This window comes from Nicotiana tomentosiformis, chromosome 2 (assembly GCF_000390325.3).
Source record: "Nicotiana tomentosiformis chromosome 2, ASM39032v3, whole genome shotgun sequence".
Classification (NCBI taxonomy): Eukaryota; Viridiplantae; Streptophyta; class Magnoliopsida; order Solanales; family Solanaceae; genus Nicotiana; species Nicotiana tomentosiformis.
Window position 1 is genome coordinate 48,600,127 of NC_090813.1, and position 13,968 is coordinate 48,614,094.

A 13,968-nucleotide genomic window follows, 5' to 3' on the forward strand; every position below is an offset into this window, starting at 1 on the left:
CAGTTTAAACCTCACAAGGCACCCCATATAGATAATGCCTCCAGATCATAAAAGCATGAACAATCGCGGCCAACTCCAAATCGTGCACAGGATAATTCTTATCATGGGGCTTCAACTGAGGTGAAGCATATGCAATAACTCACCCTTCCTGCATCAATACACAACCCAAGCTAATGCGTGAAGCGTCGCAATAAACGGTATACATCCCCAAACCGGAAAGCAACACTAGAACTAGTGCTGTGGTCAAAGCTGTCTTGAGCTTCTGAAAGATCGCCTCATAATCCTCCGACCAATTGAACGGAGCACCCTTCTGGGTCAATCTCGTCAAAGGTGCTGCAATGGATGAAAATCCGTTCATAAAGCAGCGATAATGACTTGCTAACCCGAGGAAAATCCTGATCTCAGTCGCTGAAGTGGGATGAGGCCAACTCTAAACTGCCTTAATCTTCTTAGGATCCACCTTAATACCCTCACTTGATACTACATGCCCCAAGAATGCCATGGAATATAACCAAAACTCACACTTAGAGAATTTAGCATATAGCTTCTATTCCCGCAAGGTCTGAAGCACCACCCTCAAATGCTGCTCGTGCTCTTCCATGCTACGTTACTAAATCAAGATGTCAACAATGAAGACAATAACAAAGGAATAAATATAATTCCTGAACACCCTGTTCATCAAATTCATAAACGTCGCTGGGGCATTAGTCAAGCCAAATGACATCACTAAAAACTCATAATGGCCATATCTCGTATGGAAGGCAGTCTTCAGAACATCTGAGTCCCGGATCTTCAAATGATGGTACCTCGATCTCAAGTCAACCTTAGAAAATAACCTAGCACCCTGCAACCGGTCAAACAGATCATCAATAGGCAGCAATGGGTACTTGTTCTTAATGGTTACTTTGTTCAACTAGCGGTAATAAATGTACATCCGCATAGTCCCATATTTCTTCTACACAAATAATACTTGAGAACCCCAAGGTGATACACTCGGTCTGACGAACCTCTGGGCTAACAATCCTCAAGTTGTTCCTTCAACTCCTTCAATTCTTTCGGAGCCATACTGTACGGTGGGATAGAGATAGGTTGGGTACCCGGAGCCTAGTCAATATAGAAGTCGATATCATGATCTGGTGGCATGCTTGGAAGATCAGAAGGAAACACATCAGAGAACTCTCAGACTTTCGATACTTAATCAATCATCGGAGACTCTGCAGTAGTATCCCGAACATAGGCTAGATAAGCCAAACAACCCTTCTCGGCCATGTGTCGAGCCTTCATAAAAGAGATATTCTGACTAGATGTACTGAAAAACGAACCCTTCCACTCCAATCTAGGCAACTCTGACATCGCTAAGGTAAAAATCTTAGCATGAAAATCAAGGATGGTGTGGCATGGGGATAGCCAGTCAATGCCAGGATGACCTCAAAGTCGGTCATATTAAGCAAGAGAAGATCCGCTCTAGTCTCGTATCCAGAGAATGTGACCACACAGGACAGATAGATTCAATCCACAACAACAGAATCGCCCTCAGGAGTGGACACATAAACAAGAGTGCCCAAGGACTCACGAGGAATATCCAGAAAATGAGCAAACAAATATGACACATACGACTAGGTAGACCCTAGATCAAATACTACTGAAGCTTCCCTACCGTAGACAGAAATAATACCTGTGATCATGGCATCTGAGGCCACTGCATGTGGTTTGGCCGGAAAAGCATAAAATCTTGCTGGAGTGCCACCTGACTGGCCTCCGCCTACCTGACCTCCACCTATGATACGACCCCTACCCACTTTCCTCCTGCCTCTAGGTGGCCAAATAGTTGGTGCAGTTACTGGTGCTGTAATCATGGGTTGCCGACCCTGCTGCACTGCCTTGCGCCAAAGACTGGGGCAATGCCTCTTCATGTGACTATGATCCCCGCACTCATAAACACCACTTGGAGCGGTGGACTGCTGCCCTGAAGTCTGACCTTCATTGCGTAAATACCCACCGGAAGGATCCTGTATAGCTGGTGGGCGACATGAACTCTCTGGCATGGCACTGAAGTAGGCACATGAAGAACCCTGATGACCGGAGTACCCACTGAAAGAACCCTGAATAGCTGGCGCGCTGTAAGAATTCTCCGGCATAGCGCTGAAATAGGATCGTGCCGGAACACCCCGAGGAGGTGATGGTGCCAGATATGGGGGCCAGCTAGGCTAACCCCTCCCAAAATTACCTCTGCCCCCAGCTGGGGAATCTCTGAACTCTCCAGAAAAATGGGACCTCTTGTCCCGTTGCATCTACTCTCTAACCCTCTGATGGTAACACTCAATCCTCTGAGCAATCTCCACTACTAACTGATAAAAAGTCCCTATCTCAACCTCCCGGGCAATAGCATCCTGAATACCTGAGCACAACCCCGCAACAAACCTCCGCACTCACTCTGCCTCAGTAGAAAGTATCATAAGTGCATGGCGAGACAACTCAGAGAATCTAGCCTCATAATCGATCACTGACATCTGACCCAGCTCGAACTGACATCGCAACTCTTCCTTCTGGGAGGGTGGACTGTCCGAAAAAAGGTGGGTGAACTGGTTCCGAGTCATGGGAGGACAATCTCCTGGTCTGCTAAGAAGATAAGCCTTCCACCAACTGAAAGGTAGTGAAATCTACCCCGTGAGACTCCAGTATGTTCATGTTATGCAGTCTGTCCCTGCACCTATCAATAAGCCGCAGCTGGTGTGGGCTCAGGTACAACCGCTACACCTGGCTAGGCCCCGCCCATGGGTAGTGTACCCGGGGTATGATATATGGTAGCTGCATGCAAAGGTGCCTAAGCAGTAGGGGTCTGTTCTACCCATCCAGTCTGAGATGTGGCTGGGTCTGCTGGAAATAAACCAGCCTGGGTCATAGAATCCATGAATCGCAGCATACGACCCATGACCTGTTGAAAGCCCATGGCTAACGTGAAATCTATCGGGGTTGGCTCTACTGCGGGCACCCTACCCTACTTCTCAACAATGAGATCCTCCACTAGATCCGCTTGTGGTACAACTGGAGTAACTCTGGGATGTCCTCGTCCCCTAACTCGTGCCCTCCCCCGACCTTTTCCTTGGCCTCTAGGCACAGGGGGAGCAGCCCCTCCCAGGTCTGGAACGTCTGTTGCGCGCGTTCTCACCATATGTGATAGAATAAGAGGAAGAAACTTAGTACACCACCAACTGCACGATAGGATATTAATAAAGAGTAGTTTCCTAATATACTATAGCCTCTCATAGATAAGTACAGACGTCTCTGCACCGATCTGCAAGACTCTATTAGGCTTGCCTATAACTTATGAGACCTACGTGAACCTACTGCTCTGATACCATGTTGTCACGACCCAATTTCATTATAGGCAGTGTTGGCTTTGATATGTTTGGAAAGTGAATAACTTTCCGCAATTTATAAAAGATTTAGAAAGTTACTGTGATAATGTAATTAAACAAAAGCAACTGAGTGCAAATCGAAGTCATAATAATAAATCCAAAATCATAAGTCTACTAGTGTGTGCCACGACCTGGTGTCACAAGTATGTGGGCTGCTATCAGAATATACAAAAGAATACTAGTCTACTGTCTCAAGGAAATGGACAGAAATATAAATCCAAAAGAGAGACTCCGGCTGCTGCTGAACGGCTCGGAAGAGCAGCTCACCGTGAAGTCTCAAGCTAGAAGTCAAACATGCGCGCTAGACTGGTAACCAGATACACCTGCCTCAGATCCTAAACATCAAGTGCAGAAATATAGCATGAGTACGTAAACAACGTGTACCCAGTAAGTATCTAGCCTAACCTCGAAGAAGTAGTGACGAGGGGTCGACTTCGACACTTACTTAGGGCCAAAAAATAATAATGTATAAAGCAGGTAATATACAATAGTAATAGCACTCAAAACAAGAAGTAAGTAAGTAAATCCTTCTTTCAAGTAAGAGTCAAACCATTTCTTTCATCTATTTAAATTAAGTCCATGAAACATTATTAAATATAAGAAGGGATTTCGGTATTACTACGCACGAGTTATGCCAAGGACGTACGACCCGATCCAAATATACATAATGATATATTGTGCACTGCCGAGGGTCGAACGACCCGAACCGTATAATATATCAATAAACCCTACCGAGGCGAATGACCCGCTCCCATGAGAGTAGTGAAAGTTTACCCCGGTCGAGGAATATATTTGAGAAGCGGTTGAACATATAATTTCAGAAGTCATCGTAGTATTTCTCAATTCTTTTTAAAAAAATAAGAAATTAAACTTAGGGCTTTAAATATTGGGATTTTCAACTTACACTTTAATCCAACAACTAGTAAGCATAAAGAAGCAACGGTATCAACAAAGCATGGTGTAAACCTAAATCGACCCGGACATAAGCATAAATAGTAGCTACGCACGAACTCCAGCCACATCGTGCGTACGTAGCCCCCACAAATAGAAGTACATATTGATTAACTTCACCTATGGGTTAAATTCCCTCTTAAAAGGTTAGAAAAGAGACTTACCTCGTCCCAAAGCCTACTTCTCATTTCAAAAAGGTGCTCAAACCTCCAATTTTGGTACCAATCAACTCGAAGCTAGTCAAATATTACATAAATTAATCAATTTATGCTTAAAAGTTCATATCCCCATTATTAAAGTGATTACCCAACCCTAAATGCAAGATTCCTAAAATTTACCCCCGGGCCCACGTGCCCAAATTCCGGAAATGTTTAAAGGAAGTTGTTACCAATAACCTTAGGAACATAAATATATGATTTTTACCAAGATCCACAATCATTTTCGTGGTAAAATCCCATTTTAATTAAAACCGTGGTTTTTTATCTAAACCCATAATTTTCACTAATGTTTACATGTTAATCTACACATAATCTATGTATTTAACTCATTTTGTATAGAAATTACTTACCTCAAGGTGCTAGGTGAAACCCCTCTTCTAAAAGCTCCAAAAATCGCCCAACAGATGAAGTGAATTGAAATAAATGGCCTAAGTCCCGCATTAAATGAGCTGGGCACAAACCTCTGATGTCGTATTTGCGACACCAGTATCGCAAATGCAAGGGTCGCAAATGCGACAAAACTCTCGAAAATGCGAAGCCTCGCTTCAGCAGCTAAGGTCGCAAGTGCGATGAAGGGGTCGCAAATGCGATCACTGTTGACTTCGCAAATTCTGCTCAGGCGTTGCAAATGCAAAAATTCCCCGGGCTGAGTTTCTTCGCAATTGCGAAGCTATTCTCGCAAATGCGAAGTCCGCATTTGCAAACTATTTCTCACATTTGCGAGACCTACTACTGGTGCCAAGAAACACCAGAAATCTGGTGTGTTTTTCATCCCTTCCGCACGTCCGAAACTCACTTGAGCCCTCGGGGCTCCACACCAAACACCCACACATGTCTAACAACATCATACAAACTTGCTCACGTCGGAACATTGAAATAACATCAAAAACAACAAATCGGATGCCAAAATGCATGAATTAACTCATGAACTCAAAACTTCTAAAAAGACTTCCGCTCGTCCGATTCCTATCCAATCGACCCGCAATGACACCAAATTTTGCATGCAAGTCTTAAATAAAATTAAGGAACTATTCCCATTCTCAAAATTCCATTTGGACCTCGATATCACCAAAACACGTTCCAAAACAAATTTTTAAAAACTTCAAGAACCAACTTTTGATATTCAGAGCTGAAACGCTCTCGGTTCATCCAAATTCCAAACCGAGTATACGCCCAAGTCCGAAATCATCATACGAACCTATTGGAATCGTCAAATCCTAATTCTGAGGTCGTTCACTCAAAATATTGACCGAAGTCAAACTTAGCCTTATAAGGCCAACTTAAGGAACCAATTATTCCGATTTCAACCCGAACCCTTCCATGTCTCAAACTAACCATCCCCACAGGTCATAAAATAGTAAAAGAACATACGGGAAATCTTATTTAGGAGAACATGGTTCTAAAAAGAAAAACGATTTGTCGGGTCGTTACACGAACATTTGTTTAAGAGGAGGATGTAACGACCCAATCGGTCTTTTCAAGAGTTGTAGCCCCATTCCCCTATTTACCACTTCTTTTGTGTTTTACAGTTGGTATGCCTATATTGGAAAAGTTGACCGGATGTTGAATTATGTGTAAACGACCCCGGAACGACTATTTGATTTTGGACTTAGTAAGATGTCTAGATTCTGATTTGGAGGTGCGTAGTGGAATTAGGCTTGAAATGGCGAAAATTAAATTTTTGGGAAGTTTAACCCGAAGTGGACTTTTTGATATTATGGTCGGATTGGGATTCTGAAAGTTAGAACAGGTTCTTGGTGTCACTTGTGACTCGTGGGAAACATTTGAGGTCAATCAGACATGATTTGATAGGTTTTGGCGTCGTTTGTAGAATTTGAAAATTTCAAAGTTCATTAGGCATGAATTAGGATACGATTCGTGTTTTTGATGTTGTTTGAGGTGGTTTGAAGGCTCGATTAAGATTTTATCATATTTTGGGACTTGTTAGTATGTTTGGTTGAGGTCTCGGGGGCCTCGGGTTGATTTCGGGTGGTTAACGCACTTGAAATTTAGTTTGAGAAGCAGCTGATGTTTGGTTTCTGTTGGTATGATCGCACATGCGAGGGTCTTGGCCGCAGGTGCGATGCCGTAGGTGCGACATGTGGAGCGCAGGTGTGGATTTGAAGAGATTCAGCAGAGGTCACATGTACGATGGGTTTTCCGCACCTACGATTGCGTAGAAGCGGAGGTAGCTGGGATTAGTGACTTCCGTAGAAGCAGAGTTTTCACCGCAAAAGCCGGACCACAAAAGCAGATTCTTTGACCGCAGTTGCGGTTTGGCTGGGCAAACATATAAATGCTAGGATTCACGATTTTTGCTTCATTTTAACATTTTGAACTCGGAATTGGGCGACGTTTTGAGACAGATTTCTAAGGGATTATTGAGGTAAGTTACTTGTGGTTAAATATTTTCAAAAATTATGTTTGTGCATTGCTTTTTCCACCTAGTTGGTGTGCTTTTGAGGTGTAATTTTTGGATTTGAGGCTAGGGATTTGTAGAGTTGATTTTGGGGATTTGAGGCAAGGTACTTGCGGTTTTGTGACTTTTGTTGGATCTCAAGACGTGGGCCCGGGGGCCGGCTTGAAGCCAATTTCGAATTTTTATTCATAATTTCATATTTTTCTTGTGGAATTGATTTCTTTAGCCCTTATTGATTGTATTATACTGCTTGTGGCTAGATTCTGGATATTTGGAAGCCGATTTGTGAGGCAAAGGCATATTGGAGTGGAGTTTTGGCTCGGATTGAGGTAAGTAATAATTCTAAATCTAGTTCTGAGTGTATGAAAGCCCGGATTATGTGTTATGTAATTGTTTTGGAAGTGACGCACATGTTAGGTGATGGGCGTGTGGGCATGCACCATGGGAATTGTGAATTGGTCCATTCCGTGAAACAGTAAAGATGAATAACTTATTGTTAGCTATATGCTCTCCACGTGTTATAGAAATTTGACTGTAAATCATGTTAGAATTCATGTTTAGGCTATGTGTTGGTACTGTAGTGACCCATAAAGGTCGTGATACATGTTGAATTACATGCTAATTGCTACTTGTACTTAGTCGTAGTTTTACTTGCATATCATACCTCAGTCTCTGTTATTCCTTGTCGATACGTTATATTATTTTTGTTTTGGGCTGATTTCCATGATTTCAGAGAGCCTGTGAGACTAGAGAGGTTGATGACTGAATGAGGCCGAGGTCCTGATTGTGAGATATTGATACCATAGCACGTGAGTTGTCCGTGCGGATATAGCGCTTGGACTGTAGAAGCCCCTCGGGAGTCTGTACAACCCCAGTGAGCGCATGTACCTACCGAGTACAAGTGTTGAGTCCCGAGTGTTGAGCTATTGAGAAAGATTGAGTGGTTGTTGCTCCGAGAGAATGCTCTTTACTTCATTATTGTTGCACGTAGCTGCTATATGTCACTGCTTTGAAACATCTGAGAGATTTTATATCCGATTTTTACTTGAACTTGGCATGTACAAACTGATTTCACTTAAATTGCCAAATTTTAAAGCATGTCTACTTTCTTTGTTGAGACTACTGAAATTGAACTATAATTGTGTAGCTCGTCACTATCTTTCAGTCCTTTATTTAGTATTGTTACTTACTGAGTCGGTTGTACTCACGCTACACCCTCCATTTCGTATGCAGATCTAGGATTTTCTGGATACGGTGGGTGTTGATATTTCGCACAGCTGATTGTTTGAGACTTCGAGGTAGCTGCCTGGAGTTCGCAACCCTTGTTTTTCCTTCCATATCTTTTCTTTTATTGTATTTGACCCAGACTTTCATAGACATTTCTTTTCCAAACTGGGGATGTATAGATGCTCATGACCTTAGTGACACCCCGATTTGGAAGTTGTTTTCCGCATTTGTGTTATGGGTTTTTACCTCGTTTATGAGAATTTTGTCTTTTAAAATCTGCTTTTATTCATCTTCTGTTAAATTTTGGAAATTTCGGTTTGCCTAGTGTCACGATAAGCGCCATCACGACATGTTAGGATTTGGGTCGTAACAATATATAAAGATGTATTAAATTCGTATATTTTTTCAAATTTGTAGTGGTATTTCGATAATTTAAAATTAAATAGAAAATAATTTAGATATCATATTTATTTTTATGTTTAATTATTAAATCTGGTTAACCTTGAAAGTGTACATTAAGAAAACATTATTTTGAGACGTTAAAAAAATAACAATTATATGTTACTGAGAAAATTCTCCCATAAAATTATCTTAATAGATCATATGCTTATTAATATTTTTAATTTTTATTAGACATATATTTACATATCACAAATTTAACAAAATAAGATAAAATAAAATTTATATTACAAAAAAATACTGAAAATCCGACAAAGCCGAACCAATCCAAACCGATATAGTTGATTTGATTTTAATAGAAACCGAGTCAACCCGCTCCATGTACACCCCTAACTAAATAGTAAGGTTTTAATTACTAAATTGTACTTATATTTTCGAGGCCTTACAAATTGTTTGTCATTACCACTTTGTTCCCAACTCGATCGTTGTCACCATAACAAAAAGAACTAATAATATCTCTCCTAGATTAATTCAAAAAATACAGCTATAGTGATAAAATAAAATCTATATATTGCTATCATGGTTGAGTTGTAACTTGGAAGAATATTTCACTCTTTCTAGCACTCTAAGTTCACGCCACCAACGGTTCAAGAGAATCCCTGTCACTGCCGAAAAGCCGTCTACATTGTAGTGAATTTCTCTTGGTTATCTAAATTTAATTATTCACTTAGTATTTGTTACTTTAGTTTTCTCCCTTCTAGGTCTTGCATCTAACTAGACTGATGGGCTTGGCCCACTCTATTATTATATAGTAATTATTAAATTCTCATTTGTTTAGGCATCATTAATTGGACCATCAACCAAGTATTAGTTCTAGGTACTTCATACCTATGTAAATAATAATTCCAATTAAAAAAATATATATACATGCATATTAATACCTATGAAAATTAAATAAATCATAACTAACAAGATAACTTTAAAGTTCACTCTTAAGTTATCGGGTTATTATATGACCAAACTGTTACACCCTATATTTTCGTATATAAAAATGCGTCGTAAGCAAACTAATGTAGGACCAACAATGAGATAATATTTAAAAGTATATAAAGTAAGTTAATCATGTTACCTCTAAGGTTACAAATATTGAAGATCATGAACAACAAGTACAAAGAGGGTTGGACAGTTCAGAAGCTAAAGCAATTGAATAAAACATTATTTCGTCGAAAGTCGACAAGTTGGGAATGTTATAACATGTACCTTTGGGGTGAGACTAGGGTGATTAACATGATAAAGAGATTATGTTATGATTTATATTAGTCGTATGACATCCGTGTGTTATGTATTGAAGTCAAACGAGTTGTGGAACAAAAGTCGATGAAAGTCATCCCAAGTTACATTCATAAGTTTTACTGAAACTTTGGGTCAAATGTAACAGCCATTTTTTACCAATATACTTCGAGTTTTGGGGTGTTCCACCCATCAAATTAAAGAAGTATGAGTGTATTTTCCAACGCATTAAACCTTTTGTCAATACGATATCGGAGTAGAGAGATATGGGCATTTTTGCGATACTGCGCAAGCTGCTAGGTGACAAGTAGGTGTGTCACCTACTTGCTTAGATGAAAGCCCAAAAATGGGCCATTTTGGGTCGTCCAAGGAGGCCTTTTAAAGGAATATTTTCTTCATATATTAGAATTAAAATAGAGCATAATAACCAGACATAAGCTCTGCAAAGAATCCTCCCAAAAAAATTTTCCACAAACCCTAATTGATTTTCTCTCCCTTTCAAGTTCTAATTAGAGGTAAAACCTAGAGTTTGAAGAACCAAGATAGGAGCTGAGTTATCCAACAAATAAGGTGAGTTTACTGCTCTCTTTCATCCATTTTTTCTTCTATAAATTCATGGTAAGTCGTTCTATACTTATAAGAACTCACAGGACGGTGATTGAAAGCCGTGAGTTCGAGTTATTCACTTGTAGCGGACTGTTTTGTGGACTGTTTTTTGTTGCTGTTGGGCTGCATATTTTACTACTGTTTTGTGAAGTTTTGGAGGAGGAAGGGGGTGTAGAAACACCATTTAAATGTAGGGTGGTTGGCTGGTCATTCATCATAACATTTTCGGGTCGTTTGACACTACTACGGTGGTCGTTTTGTGTATGAAGAGATTGGGGTGTGTTGGGCTGTTTTGTAGTATTTGATGGTGTATATAGGGCTGGAAAATGATGTATATATGTTGTTATTATTCTGTTCTTGTATTGTTGGTGTTATCTTGAATTTGGAGGAAGTAAGGATTATAGGGGAGATGCTGCCCGTTTTAATACAAAATAAGTTTGTCGTTCGTTTTGTGATAGTTATACCTTTCGTAACTTAACGATAGTATTATTATCATTCTTGTAGATTAAAGTGCGAAGAGGTGAGTTCAACTTGGTGATTAGAAAGATTGTGATAAGGTATGTTAAAGCTAAGCCCTTCCTTCATTTTGGCATGATCTCATAGCTACATGTGTTAATAATGAGACATAAAGAGAAGTTCGTATTCATGAATTTATTCACATTATTCTAGTCTCATAAGTTACAATATTATTCCTTATCGAGACTTCATATTCAGTTTAGTTTTGTCTTTATTCAGTCAAGAGAGCAGAGGGTCTATATATATATACAGTATTACACTATTTTCACCACCATCGAGCTATAATCGGTGGGCAGGCCCCTATTGGGCAACCTCTGATCAGATGGTAAGTTATATATACCGAGCCTACTGTGGCCGAGCGCCTATGAGCGAGCCCAGAATGGCCAAGATACAGAGCCTAGTATGGCCGAGCGCCTATGAGTGAGCATACTACGGCGGAGCAGTTACACGTTCTATGCCCTATAGGGCCGGACATTTATTTTACTTAATATATTGAGAGAGTTGAGTCAGTATCAGCAGGTAAGTATATCTCCAGACCATCTTTGACTCCCAGTTAATTTCAGTTATCATATTATCAGTTCAGTTTCAGCTTTCAGTTATTTTATTGCCTTACATACTCGGTACATTATTTTGTACTGACGTCCCTTTTCTGGGGGCGCTGCATTTCATGCGTGCAGGTTCAGACAGACAGACGGGTAGACCTCCTCAGTAGGTGTTTCCCGAGTTTCGCCTGATCGGTAAGCTCCACGTCTTTCGGAGTTGCCAGGTCTACAGTTTTGTGTACATCTTATGTATATCTGTATATATGTTATGGGTAGGTCGGGGCCCTGTTCCGATCACAGTACATCTATCAGTAGAGGCTTTTAGACATATCTTGTTGGTTAGTGCAGTATGTTGGGTTTGTAGGCCTGGTATGTATAATTTGGTAGTTTGTCAGCTGTAGTAGCTATGACGGCCTTGTCGGCCTAGCTTTATATTGATATTTAGTTAGCGCTAGTTTCCATTCAGTTTTATATTTTACTTCGCAAATTGTCTTGCAAGGTGGCCCCATGGCCAAATAATGACATTATATGTTCAGAATCCCTTAGTCGCAATTTGGTACGCTAGGTTAGGTGAGGCACCGGGTGCTGGTCTCGCTCCTAGATTCGAGGCGTGACACAAACACTATTTGTTTATCAAATATTTTTAAAGAAATTTGTCAAACATAAATTATTTTTCTCCAAAACTACTTATGAAATACTATATATGTTGATAAAATACTTTTCAAAGTAAGTAACTTTTAGAAGTAAAGGATGGGCTGCTATTGATTATTGAAATTTACATGAATTGTATGTAGTTATAGCTAGAGTGACCACCGATATCTCATATAGCAATGAACAAATGAATTAGGTCTTTTGAAATTTCAATTAGTTCATTCAAATATATACGTGATAGCATTACAATCCACTTTCACAACAAGTGGATTAGGGATTTTGAAATTTCAGCCGATGATATTTACTATAAATTGGTCATGCACACGCCTTAATTGAGCAACACAATTTCTTACAGCAATAACTATCACATATCAAAATAACTGCCATGGCTTCAGCAAATATTTTCTTGATTTTTATTTTGGCTCCATTAATCGCAACCCCTGCTGTTGTTGCCCAACTTGTTTCAATATGTATAAGTGGGGTTGTACTTTGCAGCATTAACGGCAATTTAGATGTCATCAACGGACCACTCTCGAGTTTTTTCTAGTAAGTTTTTTATTTTGTACGTAGACCTATTATATAATTATATATATACCAAAAGGGAACTCTCCCCAATCGAATAATAAATTAGCTCTATAAATACACTAAATCCTATGATAGATGTCGTAAGTAGAATTATTAACCTATGATATATGAGTATATATACACTGTCAGATGATCCAAGAGATAACTACAAGTAAATTTTCTTAATATTTAGGCAGATTTAATGATTTGAAGTCTAAGCGAAATAACACTACATCTATTAATCCTTTCATAACAATAGGTGAGGATGGTATAAATATAGAGTAACTTAGGGCGAATGTATCCTACACTCGCAGTCATACGATGCATATAGCCTGATCATAAGAAGTTTCAGCATGTTGAACTGTATGATCAATCCATTTAAAAATATAAAAAGTGTGAGATAATATCATTTTATTTACATAATTAATTTTATTTTCAACATGTGAGCTAAAATGCAAAGTTGATCTAATTGCGTAAATAATATTAATATCACTTAACTTTGCAGATGCATCGGGGCAATTGCGGTGAAACACGAAATGTGGTATCAAGTACAATAATAAATGGATCGTGAGTATTTTCCTTGGTGGTGGATCCTCGTGTAAATACTTTGCCATTGCTATTGTCCAACTGTCGTTTAGTAGTTGCAACTCCACTCTCAACATGTAACGCGAGCTTACCATTTGTTTTACTTTTCGTATCATCCTTGAACCTTGTAAATATCGGTATTGGCGGTATGGGCGGTCATATTAATGTTCGTTTAGGTCCTACTAGTTTGATACTTAATCTTAACCTATTTTTATAGTGAACGAGCCAGATTACTAGTGCTTAATTAGTACTACTACTATGCATCAGCTAGTTAACCTTCTTGGCCAGTTGTTTACTGCATGAATAAGGACTGCTATTTTCACTAGTAAATAAAGTGCAAATAATATTTGCAAGTCTTATATTGGAGCCATCTAATCGTATTGCATGTGTTTTTATTTTGTTTATAGCTTTGTCTTGTTTATTACCCCTTCTTATATTTTATTTCATACATGCGGCAATGATTCTAAAATGAGCTTCGACCTAGCATCTCTAGATAATAAGGACACATGAAATAAGAATTAAGGGACATAAAAAGAGAATACAGTAAAAACGGGATAAGATAAAATTAAGGAAGATACTGT

The 13,968-nt window shown here is 39.4% G+C and overlaps 1 pseudogene; it reads left to right on the top strand.

Annotated features, from left to right (window-relative positions):
* The first annotated feature begins 12,555 nt into the window (after positions 1 to 12,555).
* LOC104111424 (phylloplanin-like) lies at positions 12,556 to 13,746 on the top strand (annotated as a pseudogene).
* The last annotated feature ends 222 nt before the right edge of the window (positions 13,747 to 13,968 follow it).